The sequence below is a fragment of the Tenrec ecaudatus genome, chromosome 9 (genome assembly GCF_050624435.1).
Source record: "Tenrec ecaudatus isolate mTenEca1 chromosome 9, mTenEca1.hap1, whole genome shotgun sequence".
Lineage (NCBI taxonomy): Eukaryota > Metazoa > Chordata > Mammalia > Afrosoricida > Tenrecidae > Tenrec > Tenrec ecaudatus.
The window spans coordinates 149,222,117-149,230,526 of NC_134538.1; positions in this window are offsets into that span (position 1 = coordinate 149,222,117).

The following is an 8,410-nucleotide window of genomic DNA, read 5'->3' on the forward strand; positions in this document are numbered from 1 at the left end:
TTGTGAGATGGAGGAGGACTTTGTGGGTTGGTGTCGGACATATGGGTTAATGTTGGACTTCTGGGCTTGGGCAGCACTGGGTTAGGATGTTTTCTTGATGTGCACTTACCCTTTATACAAAACTCTCTCTCATATACATGAGTTGCTGTGGATTTGTTTCTCTAAAGTACCTAAACTAACACAGGGGGCTTCGGAGATGCAAGACGGGCTGAGGCAGCAGCTCTCCCTCATCTCTCATCTTTCCTCTGCGGGACTGTCCACCAGACCAAGTGGTCTGAGCCCCGGGCTACATAGCGCAAAAGGCAGGAGGGAGCCTTGGTCACCTGAGGAGGAGGACCATGTTAGTGACCGAGGGGGCAGGCCCAAAGAACAGACTCAACTTGCTCAGCCATGACCCAGGAACCCAGGGCAAAAGAGTGTACAAAAAGCGTCCAAGCCCACTGCTACCCAGTCTATGGTGACTCATGGGGACCTTACAGGAGGGGAACTGTCCCTCCTTCCACCCCAATGGGGTTTCCAAGACTGTAATCTTTGCAGAGGAGCCATGGTGGTGCAGTGGTTATATGTTGGGCTAACTGCAGGGTCCATGGTTCAAACCTACCAGCTGCTCCTCTGGAGAAAGACAGGGCTTTGCATTCCAGTAAAGACTGACAGTTTTCAAAACTCATGGGTACAGTTCTAGCCTGTCCTAGAATGTCTCTATGAGATGGCATCAACTTGATGGCAGTGAGTTTGTTTTTGTTTTTTGAATCTTTACAGAAGTCTGCTACTCCAGTGCCCCAACCCCACTCCCACCCCTTCTCCTGCAGAGCACCTGATGGGTTCAAACTTCTGGCCTTTTGGGTCACAGCTGAGTGCTTTAACCACCGTGCCACCAGGGCACAGGGTTTCCTTATTGCCCTCTTTCAGGATAAGGATTCTGGGTGGGGTTTTTTGTTTGTTGTTTTTTGGCTTTTGGTTCTAAATGAAGGCGGCTTCCGTGGTACAGACACTGGGCTCGGAAGGCCTGGCCTGGGGAGCAGGAGGGAGGGATGGCAAGAGGAGGCCCTGGACCCTGAGGTGTGTGCCCCCTTCTTCCTGCCTGCCCCACCCTCACCCCACCCCCCAGCCATGGAAGACCCCGAAGAGCAGATCTGGAAGCAGCAGGATGCCACCCAGCAGGAAAGCCAGAGGCCTCCCATCCCGGAGCCCCTAGCACCCTCTGTCCCGCAAAGAATACCCAATTCCTTACAAAATAAAATCGAAACCCAAATAAAGGAAACACCAAAAGCAACCTTTCCTGGTTTGTTCGGCTGGCTCCTGAGCATGCTGCTTCGGGTGCTGTGAGTAAGTTGGAGTGCTGTAAACTCAGGCTGGTGCATTAAACACTGGCTGACGCTAAATACACAGCCTTTCCCTTGAAAACAAAACAAACCAGGGCTCCCTGAGCTACTCTCTCTCACAGGTCTCTCAGGAACTCTCTCCCCTACACCAGCTGAGCCTCAGAGGCCTCTGTGGGACCCCTCCGGCTGTGGGGGGTCTTCCTCCCAGGCCCCAGGGGGTGCCCCACTTTCCCTCCCCATCCCTCTCTTCCCCAGTGAGGCAGAAGAGAGTCAACAGGGTTTTCGTTAATCTCAGGGCTCATGCCCCTTCCAAACAGTGGTTTCTCGTCCTACTATCATTTATCATTTCCTGTAGAAGCGGGAGCCCAGTGCGGAGTCCGGTAAGTGTTGGGCTGAGAACCGCACCGTCCACCCTCTCCAGAGAGAAAAGATGAGCCTGTCTGCCCCCACAAAGATTCACAGCCTGAGGGGTGAGCCACAGAAACAGGAGCGAAGGGAGACTGCGGACAAAGGAAAATAATTTATAATGTATCAAGGGCTCATGGGGGAGGGGGAGAGGGGAGGGTGGAAAAAGAGGAGCTGATACAAGGGCTCAAGTAGAAAGGAAATGCTTTGAAAATGATGATGGCAACATATGCACAAATGTGCTTGGTGCAATTGATGTATGGATTGTTTTAAGAGCTGAAGAGGCCCCAGTTTAAAAAAAAAAAGATTTAAAGCCTCAGAAAGCCTAGAGGGTCAGTTGTTCTGGGTGGGACTCTACTTGATGGCACTGTGCGTGTGTGCGTGTATGCGTGTGTGTTGTATAGGTGGTGTGCATATGTATTGTGTGTATGTATGTGTGTACGTGTGTGGATGTGTGTGTGGTGTGTGTATGTGTTTATGTATATGGGTGTGTGGTGTGCGTGTGGGGTGTATGTGTATGTGGTGTATGTATGTGTTGTGTGTATGTATGTGTGTGCAGTGTGTGTCTGTGTGCATGTGTGTGGTACATGGGTGTTCTGTGTGGTGTGTATACATGTGTGTGGTCTGTGTATGTATGTGTGGTATGTAGTGTGCATATGTATGTGTGGTGCGTCTGTGTGCATGTGTGTGGTGTGTGTGTGCATGTCAAGATGGCGGCTACTTGCTTCCCGTCTCCCTTTGGAATAAGACCGAGTTGAGGTAGTGTGAGTCCAGCCTGGATGACTGCTGACCCCGACTTGACAATGTGGTCAGGGCACCCTGCATTGGGGGGTGGAGTGGGGGCAGGTGGCAGAGGGAGTGGGAAATCGAGAAAGATGCTGCTGCTCTGCCCCTCCTCAGCCTCACAGCTTGGTCTCCGGTCCCTGGAGAGGCCTTTCCCAAGGGCTCTAAAGTCCCGCTTCTCATTGCCCCCTCCCCAAAAGGGCCTTGCTAGGCTCCTTGCTCAGGCTGAAGCGATGCCAGGTGGCTAAGCTGCCCGGGCTAGCCTTCTGTGGCGAGCGAGCATGCAAGCAGGAAGTAGGTGCCAGCTGGGGCGGGCAGCCAATGGAGGCGGTCCGGACTCCCGGCTGTGCTTGGTCCAGCTCCAGGCCCAGGCAGCCGCAGCCTCCAGCTGGATGAGTCAGGTAGGCTGTGCTGGATGAACAGGCCAGCACTCTCAGCCCAGCGGGGAGACAGCCGTAATTAGCTTCCCTGGCGTCATCGGCCCACCACCTCCTGAGGGTGGGTTTGCCAGGCCTCGCCAGGGCCCGGCAACCGGCAGGAATGTGGTTATCTTGGTCTGGCCCTGATTGCCCAAGGTGCTTCCCGATGTGTCTAAAGCTGGCTGGAGCTGAGCCACCTGGGCACCTGCACTGCTGATGAAGTCATGACATCAATGCGCCCTAAGTGCTCTGGTCAGAGCAAGGGCCATCCTGTGAAGGGGTTCTGGCCCAAGGCATCTTTTTAACTCGTTGGGATTTAAGACATATCACATATCATTCCATATTTCAATCACATGGAGAATTGTACAATTGCTACCACAATCAGTTCCCGAACATTCTTTTTATACATGGACTCCTTGACATCGTCCCCCTAGTACTCCCCCACCCCCACCTCGACCACTGGCCTCCCCTCCCCCTGAGCCCCTTAATTTACTTGCTGTCCCTCTAGGTTCATCAATACCGGGGGTTCGTAGACCGAAAAACAGAAAAGCAGGGTGCCCGCCACTGAGGTAACACCTCTGAGATACATTCTCTTGTGAACAAAGTCTGAGGAAAACAGTCCAAGCCGAAATACAGAAAATGTTGGAAATCAGATCCGGTCCAGTCCGCATCATGGGGGCATCGCCTGACAAAGTTGTAACTGTTCGGTCAGATTTATGCCCCGGGTCTTCTACACGCCTCTCCCACTCGCTCTGCTTAGTGACCCCTCTCCTCCCGTCCCTCGCTCTTAGACGGTGCGCTGGAGGCTTCTCCGGTGGCAATCTGCTTCCTTAGAGACCACACCACCTAGAAGTCCCTATGGACACGGTCTAGCGCACATGGTGTCACCATGGCACGCGGCCGAGGCCACCTCGGAGAACACAGGCACAAGGAAACAGCCTTGCGGGCAGGCCCCTCCCAGCACCCCCCAACCCCCCCGCCCCACAGGAAGTGTCTCCTGGTTATCGAGGGCAGCAGGCTCATCCGTGGCCTGTGCCACTGAGTAATGAGGCAAAGCTGCTTCCCCACTCCATAGCTCAGTGTCCCCACTCCATCTTTCCAAGGGATAATGAACTCCTTGGGCTCAGAGCTGCAATGAGTCAGGGCTAATTGGCACGAGTCACCCCTTCTGGAATTCTCAAAATAAAAGGGTCATCTGCTTGCTGGGCCCCGGGGGCGGCCCTGTGGCGTTGACACCACACCCCTCTGGCCAGTGGCCCTGGAACAGAACAAGTCCTCCAAGCTTCATTAGTGGCTGCCCTGGTTCTGTGGGGTGACCTCTGGGTGACCGGCCTTGGTCAACACCCACCCAGAGGGCTGCCTCAGCGCTTTTCCTGTGTGGCAGGCAGGGCGCAGCTGGGGCCCAGCTTCTCCCCTGGTTTCCTCTTTCAGCCCAGGTCAATCCCCCGGCTTTGTCCTCGCCACCAATCCCAGACACGGGATCCTACGCCTGAGCTTACATTTGGGGAGATTTTGCTGTTTGTTTGTTTCTTGTCAGGTTCCTGACTAGGGGTGCCGTGCGTTGGGCCTGGGGCTGCTAACCGAGAGGAAGGTGGTTCGAACACACCAGCTGTGCCCGCGGGGATAGAGGTGGCAGTCTGCTTGGTAACGATGGCAGCCAGCATTAGGACAGGGTCTGGAATTGTGGAGAGGATCGCACAACTCTTAATATGTCTGAATGATCACACAGCATGATGTGGGACGTATATGCCAACAAAACTTTGGATGGAGCCCCAAAGCCCATCTGTAGACAATTGGACATCCCCTTACAGAAGAGTCACAAGGACGGGACTAGCCAGTCAGGGGCAGTATAGCACTGATGAAACCTACAACCTTCCTCTAGTTCTCTAATGCTTCCTCCCCCCCCAACTAGCATGACCCCAATTCTACCTTACAAATCTGGCTAGACCAGAGCATGTACATGGGTACAGATAAGAGCCCGAAGCACAGGGAATCCAGGACAGATAAACCCCTCAGGATCAATAATGAGAGTAGCGATACCAGGAGGGGAAGGTGGGGTTACAAAGTGGGAAATTATCACAATGATTGACATATAAGCGTTCCACCCCAGTGGGATGAACAACAGAGAAGTAAGTGAAGGGAGACAACGGATGATGGTGGTCAGATAGGAAAATAATAATAATTTATCATTTATCAAGGGTTCATGAGGAAGGAAGGGAGGGTGGGGGAGGGAGGGGAAAAATGAGGAGCTGATACCAAGGGCTCAAGTAGAAAGAAAATGCTTTGAGAATGATGATGGCAACAGATGTACAAATGTGCTTGATACAATGGATGGATGGATGGATTATGATAAGAGCTGTAAGAGCCCCCAATAAAATGATGTGATAATAAATACACTGAATAAATATTTGTAACAATATGACAGCCTTGGAGACCTCGGGGCAGTTGTATCTGTCCTACAAGCTCACTAAGAGTTGGAATCAACTTGATGGCAGTGACTTTGTTTTGAGCTTGGCTCTGTATTAAATGTCTTTTGTCTGTCCCCTCCTGCCCAACTGCCTCGATGCATCTAGTCCCGTCTTTTTTCCCATTAGTGTGCTGGGCTACTGGAGCCCTGGTGTCCTGCTGTTTAAAGCACTCGGCTGCTCACCAGAAGGTCGGTGGTTCAAACCTGCCAATCGCTGCTTGGGAGAAAAGCTACAGCAGCTTGCCTCTATAAATAGGACAAATTTTGTAACCCAGCATAAGGGGCAGTTCCACTCTTAGCTGCAGGGTCTCCACCAGTCAGGATGCACTCAGTGTCAGTGGGATGGGGTGGGTTTGAGTACTGGCCTATTTCTTTCCTGTGCAGGTGCCAATGAGACAGCCTCCGCCCTCCCTCAAGGGGGTCAGGCTTGGTCAGGAGTGGAGACTAGTAGCAAAACAAGGACCAGGCCCGACACTGGATAACACCCTGTCCACCCTGAGACCAGGAGAACTAGCTGGTGCCCAGACACTGCCACCAGCTGCTTTGAAAAGGATCGCATTCGGAGGGAGAGAAATGTGGAACCAAACTCAAAATCATACAGAAGGCCTGGCTTACTGGTTTGGACGGCGGACCCCGAGACTGTGGCTCTTGCCCTTCATGTCTCGAACTGAATCCCCCTGTCCTCCGCATTGGAATGATCAGCCACTTAAAACCCAGAGGACAGCGTTTACCCCAGGGCTAGTTTCCAAGGGTTGGGAGAGGAGGAGGAACGGAAACGGGTGACCGGGAGGAAGGTGGAGACCTGGTGGTAGATTGAAGGGATGACGATGGGTGAGCTGACCCGGGCTTACGTGTGCCACGTTGAATGGGAACATCTACTTCACAATGACAAATTGAAAAGGACACTGGAAACGAGAACCGTTCTCGCTGGACCCTCTGCCATCCTGCTGGCCTCTAACCCCACAGCCACGGGGTCGAGTCTGCCTCCCAGGGACCCCACGAGACACAGCAGAATAGTCCCTAGGGGGGCTCAGACGATCAATCGTTATGAGAGCAAAGAGCCCGGTCTTTCTCCCAGACTGACTGGTAGATTTGAACTGCCTAAACGCAAGGCATTGGCCTTCAGCGAGTGGTAGGTTTGTCTGCCTACGCAGGGTCACACGGTGAGGAAGGCGGAAATGTGGCACACGGGCAGCATCTAGTGGCTGTCATCGGGACTTGCGGCTTCCCTTCAAATCGATTCTGGTGAAGCAACTGAAGTTCATGGCAGCCCTGTCCCTGGAAGCAAGCACTGACAAACGGAGTGGACTGCATGGGCACGCTTTGGCCGTGCTCCCAGCCTGTCTTCCCGGACAGACTGCTAGCACAAAGGGCCAGGTTGTTGTGTTTTTTGTTGTTGTTGTTTGTTCCCCTCTCACAACTATGAAGCTTCTAGGAGTCTGGTGGTTTGGCCGAATCCATACTAGGCTGCTGCTAACCACAAAGTCTGCAGTTCCAAGGCATTAGCTGTGGTGCGGGTGGGGGGGGGGGGAGGGGGAAAGAGGCGGCTTTCTACCTCTGTAAAGAATTCCAGCCTCAGACCACTGTAGGGGCTAGTTTTACCCAGGGTCAATGAGTTGGAATCCCCTTGAGGGCAACCTGTTTGGTTTGGTGCGTGAAGAGACTTGGCTAAGTGTTAACTGAATCCCATTCTGGGCTGAGTGGATTGAAGGTGGAGAAGGGAGTGGGGGGTGGGGGGGTAGGCAGAGGTGCCTAGATGGGATTTACTCTACAAACTAGGAAAGTAAAACCCTGATGGCCAGTATAAACAGTGGGCTACATGTCAGGCTGCTGGCTGCAAGGCCAGTGGTTTGAACCCACCGGCTGCTCTACAGGGGAAAGATGAGGCAGCCTTATAGGGTTGCTAGCTATTGGGAAGAACTTAAGGGCAATGGGTTTTGTTTTGGGTTTAGGCAATGTATTACTTAGCAACTAAGTATTATTTTTGAATTTTTAATAAATCATTTATTGGGGGGGACTCTTATGGCGTTTATAACAACCCATCAATTGTACCAAGCACATTTGTACAAATGCTGCCATCGTTTCCAAAACATTTTCTACTTTAGTTCTTGGTATCGGCTCCTCTTTCCTGGCCTCCCATCCTGGTGAAGCAACTGATCAATTATTTTTATTTTCATATTTTACACCCTCCACTGTCTCCCTGAACCCACTTTTCTGTTGTCCGTCCCTCCTAGGAGGGGATTATATGTCTATCATTGTGATTGGCTCCCCCTTTCTCCTCCTACCTTCCCCTCCTGGTATAGCTACTCCGTGTTGTGAGCTCTTATGTTTACCTGTGTACAGGCTGTGGTCTAGCTGGGTTTGTACGGTAGAACTGGTGTCATAATAGTAGGGGGAGGGGCGGCAGCATTACCGAACTAGAGGAAGGCTGCGTGTTTCTTCGGGGCTACACTGCACCCTGGCTGGTTTTCTTCGGGGCTATACTGCACTCTGGCTGGTTCGTCCCTTTCTTGTGACCCTTTTGTGAGGGGATGTCCAATTGTCCATTGATGGGATGTCTATATTGTAACCCCCTTCATTTGCATCGAAATGGTTGAGTCTTCTAATACCTGAACCTGTCTACACCTCTTGATCACACAGGCTGGTGCTTCCATGTGGGATTTGCTGTTTCCCTGCAAGATAGCTGCCTGTTTAACTTCAAGCCTTTAAGATCCCAGATGCTAAATCTTTTGATAGCCAGGCACCATCAGCTTTCACTTTTGCACCCATTTTTTCTTCAACGATCTCGTCAGGAAGGCAGGCATCACAGAATGCCATTATTAGGACAAAGTGTTCTTGCATTGAGGGAGGGCTTAAGTAGAGGCCCAGTGTCCATCTGCTACCTTAGTACTTAACACTGAAATAGATGTACACAGACCAATATCCCTAGTTATATATTAATATATTTACATTATCTACATGCTTATGTTTATATCTCTATAAACCTTTCACACCTTTTGCCTCCTACTTCCTTT